We start from the raw sequence: 10,407 nt of genomic DNA on the forward strand, positions 1-10,407 counted from the left end.
CAAGTTGCTCATAGCTCCTTCCACTATGGGGAAGGCAGACAGGTTCACACATGAGCCAGAACCAGCTCACACTCAACTTTCTGGGAACATCAGCAATCAGGGAACAGAAGCTCCATGTGGATAGATTCCCAGAGTGTAGAGTATGCTCTCTTTGAACAAGAGCCTCTCAGTTCTCCCTGAATGCAAGCCCACCAAGTCTACAACTGAACCATGGCAACACCCAATATCAGATTCCTTTGGGGGGCAGGGGGGTTCAGGGTTTTTTTTTTTTTTAAGATGTTATTTATTTGAGAGAGAGAGAGAGAGAGCACAAGCAGGGGGTGTGGCAGAGGGAGAAGCAGACTCTCCACTGAGCAGGGAGGCCCACTCAGGGCTCGATCCCAGGACCATGGGATCATAACCTGAGCTGAAGCAGATGTTTAACCGACTGAGCCACCAGGCACCCCCAGATTCAGGGTTCCGATCACTCTTTTGCTCAGATGGAAAATTTTGTGAAATAAAAGAGAAGGATAAGATAAATATGTGCGATTATCCCTGTAGATGCAATAAGAAGAGCCTATGTTAGCCTCAGGACAACAAGGAAGGAAGCTCACGAAGAAGAAGAATGGAGGGATGAATTAAAGAAACTAGAAAGTAAGGCAGAGGAGGGCATGCCTCTGGAACAAGGGGCCAAGAAAATGAGTCAAGTAGAAGCAGGGATTGTCTAATCTCAGCAGGCCAAGGACAGCTGAGAGCTAAAAAATAGAAACCTAGTTTTTAAAAGAAAAAAAAAAAAAAAAGAGCAACAGGAGACTTTCATGGGTAAAAGTGAGCTAGAAGGGTGCTGGGGGGTGGCTCAGTCAGTTAAAGTGTCTGATTCTTTTTTTTTTTTTTTTTTCTTTTTAAGTGTCTGATTCTTGATTTTGGCTCAGGGTTGTGATCCCAGGGTCATGAGATGGAGCCCTACAACGGGCTCAGAGCTGGACATGGAGTCTGCTTAAGATTCTCTCTCTCTGCCTCTCTTCCCTCATCTCTCTCCCTCTAAAAAAAAAAAAAGAATGAACTAGAAATTTAGGTTAAACCACCAGCTAAGAATAAATAACAAATCATGGGACTTACACTATTTTTTTTCTCTTAACTGAAGAACAAATACCATCAACAATATTAATTCTAGAAAACAAGAACATAATAATCCCTAAAACAAAGAGAGAAAGAATGTCTCTCCTTCCCTCCCCCTATTCTCATTTCATTGGTTTGAGACCAGGCCAGGTACAAGTAGTTTTTTAAAAGCTCCCCAAGACCCAAGGTTATTTTAATATGCTGTCAAGGTTGAAAGCCACTGATAAATTGTTGTTTAGTTCATCAAGCTTCGAATCCTAATTCTACTAACACCATCCAGGCAGCTTACTTGAGAAGGCTCAAGCCCCTTATATCAATAGGATCAAATAAAATCAACTTGGACATGCTAGAATCAAAGGTGGTAGGTACCTCCCTCCCCTGCAGCAGGAAGTCCTGTGTCAACTGCTTTGGAGTGAACGTCCTAAAGGGCTGGATGCAAATCTCCTCCCCAGGGGATGCCTGCCTCAAGCTAGCCCTTCTGCTTGTCCTGTCCATTTTTAAGGAACTCTGTGTCACAAAGTCAAACCAGTCATCTGAGAGGAAGAACCCCTGGCCACAGCATACTCTGTGTCTGAGTTGTCACCTAGCTGTCTGCATGATGTCCCTTGAGCACTCTAGTCATCCCTTCCTGCAGTATGTTTGTAGGAAGGAACACTAGGTGTGTCAGAGGTGATACCTGCTATGGGTATCACATCGGTTCAGACTCAGAGCCTCAAAGTCAGTGTTGTCTGATGGCAATATAATGTGAGCCACGGATGCAATTTTAAGTTTTCTAGTAGCCACATTAAAAGGGGGATAAAAAAGGGAGGGATTTAAAAAAAGGTAAAATTAATTCTAGTAATATATGTATTTAGCCCAGTGTATCCAAAATACCATGTAATCGAGTCTAAAAATTATTGAGATAACTTACATTATTTTTTTTTCATACAAAAGCTTCAAAATCCAATGCATATCTTACCGTATAGCACATCTCTACTGAAACTGGCCACACTTCAAGTGCTCAGTCGCCACAGCTGGTTTGGGACTACCATGTTGGACAGTGTAGATCTAAATGCTAAGAGGTAGAGCCCAGAGGTAGAGCCAAATAATGGCTTCTCATTTTCCTGGAGCTCCCTTTAGTTCTAAAGGGACTCCTATTATTACAGCTGTGCAATTGCTAAGAGCCTTGTTAAAAATCACGAACATAATCTGAGCTCTTACCCTGTAGACTAACCTACATGTAGTCCACTGAATAGGGAGATGCTATTACAAAGCCAATTTTGTAGATGAAGGAATTAATATGCTCCAGGTACCCAGCTAGGAAGCGGCAGATTTGAACCCAGACAGCCTGACTTCAAAGCCTAAGCTCTAAGGCACTGTGCCTCACTTTAGAACTAGCCATTCACCTAAACATTGATTAAGCTTCCCTTCTATTTTCCCTCTCTTTCTCTCTATTCCTTATAACCATTCCTCTCTCCCTCTGTCTCTCTCTCCTTTTCTCCATTTTCATGTATATTTTTTCAAATATATGTGTGTACATATTTCCTTGATTTTATTTCCTTCTTTCTCACCTCTTTCCTTTTAGCTCCAAACACTGGTTATAATAATATGAAAGAGAAATACATATTTTATTATTCATAGTCTTTGACAGAGTAAATTTTGCATTGCCTGTGTATAAACTTAAAAAGCTAATGCAAGAAGAACCCTAAATGAAAATATGCTTCTCAAAATTCATCAAGGAGAGGCAAATGAAAGCAACATTACCATACTGTTCCACACCCACCATATTGGTGAAAATTATGAAGTATGACAATGCCAAGAGTTAGCAAGGGTATGGAGCAATATTAAGACTTACATGCAGCTGGTGGGAGTATGAATTGGTACAAATGCCTTTGGGAAGCAATTTGGTGCTACCTAGTAAAATTCACAAGGCATGTAATCTATTACCCAGCAGCCCCCCAATCATATGCCCTGGACAAACTCTCATATGTGTATACAAATGTTCACTGCAGTATGTTTGTAATGGCAAAAATTGGAATCTTAAGTTGGTTAAGAGGAAAATGAATAAATACATTGTGATATATTTCTACAGTGGAATGTCCCACTGTCGTGAAAATAGAAGGGACTGAAGTTTCATATAAACAGACGCACTTCAAAAACACAACATGAATGAACAAATGAAGTTGCAAAATAATACCTATGGCATAATGCCAGTTATATATAGTTTTTAAATTTATAAAAACAATTTTATGTGTTGTTTGTGGATGCATAGGCATGAAATAAAAATAATAAATGAGGCTAAAGAGAACAGACACCAATTCCGGATAGTGGTTGCTTTTAGGGAGGGGTGGTGGGAAAAAGGATGAAGTATGTATGTCAAATGGGCTGGAAGTACGTCTTCAGTATTTTAATTAGAAAAAAGATAAGATACAAACATGGAAAGAGTGTGAAGATTTCTTAAAGCTTGGTGTACATGTGTATTACTTGTATTAGTCTCCATATTTTATGTTTGAAATATTTACTATTAAACATTTTTAAGAAAGCTAGTGCATTTGAAGTTTTACGTTTCTTCATAAAAATGGAGAGGATTAAGATGCTTTTTCTTACACTATCTTTTCTCACTTAGTGGTCCTTCTTCTTGGTAAAATGACATTTCCATATATAAAGCGGCCCAATCCTAGTCTCTTCCAGGATTTTCCTAAGGCTCACCCAAGGTGAGTAAGTGATGGAGAGCCACAACTGCTATTGGAGTTGTAGATAACCTCAGTTGCACAGTCTAATTTGAAAAGAAATTTTCAAGTCAACAATGTGTTACTTGCTGGTCTCATTGTTACTTGCTTCTCCTGCTCTCTCCCCTCCACAACCACAGGAGCTGATCCCACAGGTGGATGCCCAGCTGTAGAACAGATTCCAGGTCAGCATACCCAGGAAACGTGAGACCATGGAAGCCCATGATGACCCGAAGGTGAGAGAGTTTCTAGAATCATATGGAATCTTTTGCTGTCTTTCCAAATGACATTTTATCACCATGTTTTGAATCTATCCATCTCATCCCAGTAGCTCCTCACCAGGCTGACCACCAACCAGGAGCCTACTGCATGCGTGTGGTACCCGCCCAGACCTGTGTCCACACTGCTTTTGCCACTGCATGTTGAAATCTTACCTTTAGTCTTCTTCTACCTTCTTCCTGGCTCACCTCTCTCCCTCTCTCCCTCCCTCTCTCCCTTCTGTCTCACACACAACTTAGTTCTGTCTTTGTGTGTGCGCGCGCTAGAATGCTCTATAACATGTTTCCAAAGGAGATAACTATGGAATTAATGACATCTCCATATATAAAGCATGAATGTATTATAAAAGGTTGGTCATAAAGCAAAATACTGGAATCTTTGGTGTTAGAATTGTTAATAAATTACTCTATAGCCTTATGAGGTAGTTGTGATGATTTATAAGAATTCTTAATAATGTGGAGAGATGTTCACAAACTACTGATAGGTGAAAAAAAGCAAGTGCTGAAATATTATATATGGAGTGAGCCCACTTTTGTAAAAACATTGAACAGTCTAGAAGGATAAACCACAAAAGCCCTGAGATCACTTTCTGGCACATGGTAAGCATGACATAATTGCTTGCTAACTATTATCAGCAGAGTCAGGGACTAAGGGATAGAAACTGGGGGCATCTGCCATCAGCACAATGTGCCAATTTAGGTCTAAGACCAGGGTGGACCTAAATTAATAGTTGCCCATTGAAGGATGCTTTCTGGCTAAAGGAGAGATTCCTTAACGTCTCCTCCACTGAGGCAGTTTGAACAGCAGCTTTGAAAATCTGCCTATTGGGATGCCTGGGTGGCTCAGCGGTTGAGCGTCTGCCTTCAGCTCAGGGTGTGATCCCAGGGACCTGGGATGGAGTCTCACATTGGGCTCCTCGCGGGGAGCCTGCTTCTCCCTCTGTCTATGTCTCTGCCTCTCTCCGTGTGTGTCTCTCATGATTAAATAAATAAAATCTTAAAAAGAAAATCTGCCTATCACCACGAAAAGCAACAGTACTGTTTTACTTCATGTTTTGATCATACAAATAATGCATGAATGCATTCTTCTTTAAAAAAAAATGAATTTACAGATTTGGGTAAATTCCTCTTAAGTATCATCCTCAATGCTGGCCTCTCTCCACCTCCTGAAAAACAACATTGCTCTGAGCCTGGTACAGAAGCTTCCAGGTTCTTTTATCCCTTCACATGTCAAATATGTGTACTATGGAAAATTGAGAGAATTAAGCTGAGTGGTCAGTACAATACTCTTTTTGTGTATTTAAAACATTACACAATAATTTTTTAAAAACCTCCAATGTTTCATGAGTACACTTTTACATAGATTATATCATATTGTAATAACTGTCTGAATATTGTCTCCTGTTGCAATAACACTGAATTTCTGAATTGTTTCTGAATTGACCCCCGGAATTATTTCACCCAACAATATAGTTTTCATATCTATCTCTGTTGATACTTACAGTAGGAGTCCATTTTTTTAAATTACTACATGTATTCCAACATATAAACACACTAAATTTTTTAGACATTCTCTCCATTGATGGGTATGTCAGTTGTTTCCACTATTCCATTATCCAAACAATGCTGCTGTGAATATCCATAAAATGATTCCTTTGTGCAAACACGCAAGTATTTGTCTAGGACAGATAATTAGAAATGGACTTTCTGTCATGGGTTATGCACACTTTTGGTTTTAATCCTTAGTCTCCACCCTCCAAAGACAGCTCCTGCATGAGATTGCTTAGTTTCCCACATCCTCGTCAATACTTGATGTAGTCATTTAAAATATTGCAAATCTGATTGGAAGAAAATAGTATCACCTTTTTCTGTTTTCCTATTTAACAGTGAGGTTGGGCATCTTCTAAGATGTTTGTTTACTGGCCCTTTGAAATGCATTCTCTGAGAACTGCTTGTTCATATTCTTTGCCTATTTCCTCTATTTTTTCCATTATATTGTTATACTATATATTATATTACATATTTCATTTTATTATATTGTTTCTTCTTATAATTTATACATTTACATTGTATTGTTATTACTATTATATTTATATATTCTGAAAACTTCCAGTTTTATGTAGATCCAAATGTGGCTTTTAATATTAAAATTCTTTCCAGGAGAAAAATGACCCCAAGTTGCTAGGTATCATAAAGCAACACACACCCAGCCTGTCACAAACAACCAACACCAGGATTGTTTCTGTGCAGCATTAGAATCATTTGAGGAATTGAAAAATAATTAGAAATCTAGGAAGTGGCTTCCTGCAGTCTCCATCCCTCCACTCACCCTCCTCCAGAAGGTTAAAAAGGCAGCTGCCAGAAAAATCTCCTCTCCTCAAACAACAAAATTATTATGACAAAAGCAGAGTTATCTGAACGAGGACCAAGCGCTATTTCATCAATGTCATCTCCTGCCACCAGCTTCCTCATCCTCTTCCGTCGAACACGTCCAAGAGTCTTGTTTACATGGCAGAGGGAGATGTCGGATGGTTTTGAGTTGAATATTTATAACTGATTTTTCTAAAGGAAGCTTCATGTTATTTACCTGCCTGTCAGGCACTATTGTGCCCTGAAGGACAGAGTCTGCATGTCTAATGATTTAGAGGCAAATGCTTTTTACCCAAGGACATTCTTAAGCTTAAGCATTAAAAAAAAAAAAAAAAAAAAAGTGCTAGTCTATAGCTGATTCTTCAGAAATAAAGATTCAACTCAAAATTGTCAGGCATATACTCTAATTATAAATTAAGTATGCTTTCATCATATCCCTATTACCACTTGATTTGTTTTCATAGACATCAAGAGTAAAGGAAACTAAGTCTCTTTCCCAGAGGCAGTATTTCTGTTCTCTTAGCCTTGTCATCCAAGAAGTAAAACAAAGGAAAAAGGTAGACTAAGTGCCTGAAAAACCTTATAGGCCAGAGAGAATGACTGATTCTTAAGGCTGATTTATCCAAAGTTTGACTTTTAATCGTAGAAATAAACAAATATGAAAGAAAGAGCATATGATATATGATTATAATGAGACCAGCTTGCTATTGATTTTGCTTTTAAACAAACAGACCAAATGTGGTCACAGCCCAAAAGCACCATCCTTCAGAGCAATGACCTTGGAAGAGGTATATGATAATTCAGTGTATGTGGCAATTGCTTAAAACATTTTTCAAACTCCCTTTGGACTTGCCTTTAATACAGTTTACACACCCACCAGAAAATGTCTCATTACTTTATAATCACACCACACTACGGGTGCCAAAACCAGCATTACTTGGTTTAATCACCCCTCTTTCACCAGACCAAAAAAAAAAAAAAAATCAAATCCAACCTCAAAGGATGAATGAATATTTATGCATAAAAGAATCAAAAGGAAAAAAAAAGAATCAAAAGAATGACCTGCCACTGGCTCTGGCGACAATCTGCATTGAGAATGGTAATCACCTTTTGACAAATCACAGGAAGTGATTTGTGGCCTATATTCTAATAAGTGTATCATTTATTAGATACCACTCGTTTTGTGGCCTATATTCTAATAAATGTATCGTTTTAAATCAGTAGTTATATCCTCAAACACTCCCATGTTAGAAGGTGGGTACCAGTTTTCTTCCTTCAGCCCAGGACTTGAACCCTCATGCATCCCAAGTTTCTCTCTAGGGTACTGTTGGCTGTGCTCCTTTTCCTGTGTGTTCTGCTTCCTAGAGCTCAGCTCTGGTCTCTCAACTCTTAACCACTGATATGTTCACCTGATTTCATTCATGCATCTCTAGCAAATGATTTAGCAAGCTTTAACCTTCTCTTCGCCTTAATCCCAACTCTGGCTACTTACCAAACAGAAGCCAGAGTCAGGAAGGGGAAATAAAGCCAGAATTTGAACTGGCAGTTATAAGAGGAGGAAAGTTTCAAGGTCTGAATTCCTCCCTTTCTACTCAGAGGCATTCAGGGCTCCATCTGCCTGGCTACTAGAAGATAATGTCAGTAGGAATTTAGTGGGCTTGGGTTACACCACACTCTGTAAGTTAATACAACAATGGAGTACACAGCTGTAATGGGCTATTCTGGCAAGGCCAAATTATTTGTCCAACATGGGAATCATTAGCACCTCATTCATTATTAAATTGGAAAACAGTTTGGTTGGATTCCCTAAAGGGTCAGTTGCCAGATGTAAGCTCAGAAATGAAATCATCATGCTCTCGCAATGATATTTCTTTAGGAATTTAATATACAAATTGAATAAAAGACCTTTCAGAGAAATTAAAGCCATGTGAATTCCAAGAGTTTGTCCAAGCTTCCACAGTTGAGTAAAATTTCTAAAGAGCTTCCTCAATGTTCTCCCATACCCTAAGCCTTCCTCATTTGATATGAGGACAAGTGCCATCCAAAATTATACCAGAGAGGCTAACAGCTCAGTAATTCTGAGACCAAATGGGTATGCAGATCAAGATCAATGGGACAGTCTCCAGGTTCTACTGGATCAGCCCCATATAAAGAGAGGCTGGAGGACTCCACCCCATAGGCAGGTGATGTGAAACCATGTTTCTTGAAAGTCCCCAGCCCACAGATGCCTGAGGAAAATAGATGGGTCAACTTCATGCCACAGAATTAAAATCTTCCTTTAGAAGTGGGAAAAAAAAAATACAAAGTTGGGAGTCTAAGATAAAATTTTGAATTTGCACATTCATGAACTAAACCTTCCTCTGAGACTCTGAGATGTCACTTAATACAATATTTGGATGGTTGGGATCACTTAGGTGTCATATCACAAAATTCTTTATTTTACAACCCCACTGATTTGGCCTACAATCTTCTATGGGCCAAATTTCCACAGCTGGGGCCACCAGCCAGGTGTGTACTGGCTCTCAACCATAGTCTGTGCCAGCACCAAACAATACATGTTTGTTTGGAATGTAGCCCTGGAACATCTTTAATAAAATTGTCAGAAAGGGTTGCAGAAGGAGAGGTGGGAGGGCGGTTGGGGTAAGTGGATAACGGGCAATGAGGAGGGCACTTGATGGGATGAGCACTGGGTGTTATACTATATGTTGGCAAATCGAACTTCAATAAAAACAGATGAAAAAAAAATTGTCAGAAAGTAGACCTGCTCTTGAAAGCACAAGGAATGCCACACAAAATCTAACCTAAGCTCCATGCAATTGTCAGCAGCATGGGGCACACACGTTGTATGGCACAGAATACTTGTTTCCTGGGAAAATCCACCTCAAGAACATAAACACAACAAAAATAAGGGCAATGTGAATCATCCTTGTGTATCACAGCACAATTCTTGGGTGTTTTTCTACCGTGTTCCCCACATCTGTTTGAATATATGCCTTAGCTCCCACCTTTGCACAGCTTTCTTTGGAATTCCACAGCTTCCCTTTTCTACTGCAAAGGCAAACCCTTAGTATAGGCCCTTTGCATAGTCTGTGGGCAGAGCTATTTCCTCCAGATTTTAATCTCCCCAAACAAAAAGGAGGAGGAGGAAAGCCAGCCAGGCTGCAATCCACACAGAAACACGTGCATGTGCTCAGATTCATTCTGGGGATTTGTCTAGCAAATACTCAAAGGAGAAAGCACATATTGGTTTTGGAAACCAGTTTGGTGAGATGTACCAAGCACACAGGTTTTCAAAAATGAATGCACTGACATTTCTAAATCCGATGAGATATTAAAATACGTAAGAAAATCGAGAGAATAATAGCACAAAACCACGTTTGCCCTATTTGCTTCCAATCTTTTTTAAATAAAATACTTCACAGAATTATAGTCTCTTTTTTACCCTTCCCTGAAAATACCTCTCATCAATCAGCCTGCTCAGAGGTAACTACTATTTGGAAAATGATAGGTTTCCTTTCTTTCCACGTTTTATTACATAGTCACAGTCATGTATCCATAGACAAAACATAGTATTGTTTTGCCACACTATTTAAACGTGTGTAAATACACACATACATCTGTGTTCGTTCATGTCAGTTTTAAGGAATCAGTTTTGCTTGTTCATTTTTTTTCAACAATAAAAATAATTAAAAGACAGCCAAATCTACTGAATTCATCCATAATACTGGGCCTGATTAGTCAGAAATCAGACTTCCAAGGCAATATAAGTGTTTTACTGGAGATGTCACTTTTCAGTAAGAACAACCTCCTGCATGGTTTTTTGTCTGCTGATAAAATCGCTGGACAAATAAACTTCCATGAGCACAATAAAGAAATTTGTTTGACTTCCTTGTCATAGTCAATCTAGTGAGTTGGTCATTCAAATTTTTATCTGCAAGAGACTTTTAAGTACA

The 10,407-nt window shown here is 39.1% G+C and overlaps 1 protein-coding gene across 18 annotated transcripts in view; it reads right to left on the bottom strand.

The window, feature by feature from the left end:
* Positions 1–10,407, bottom strand: part of ANKRD44 (ankyrin repeat domain 44) — a 362,773-nt gene that overhangs the window by 199,030 nt on the left and 153,336 nt on the right. The gene's annotated exons all lie outside the window — the stretch shown is intronic.

The sequence above is a fragment of the Canis lupus genome, chromosome 37 (assembly GCF_003254725.2).
Source record: "Canis lupus dingo isolate Sandy chromosome 37, ASM325472v2, whole genome shotgun sequence".
NCBI lineage: Eukaryota > Metazoa > Chordata > Mammalia > Carnivora > Canidae > Canis > Canis lupus.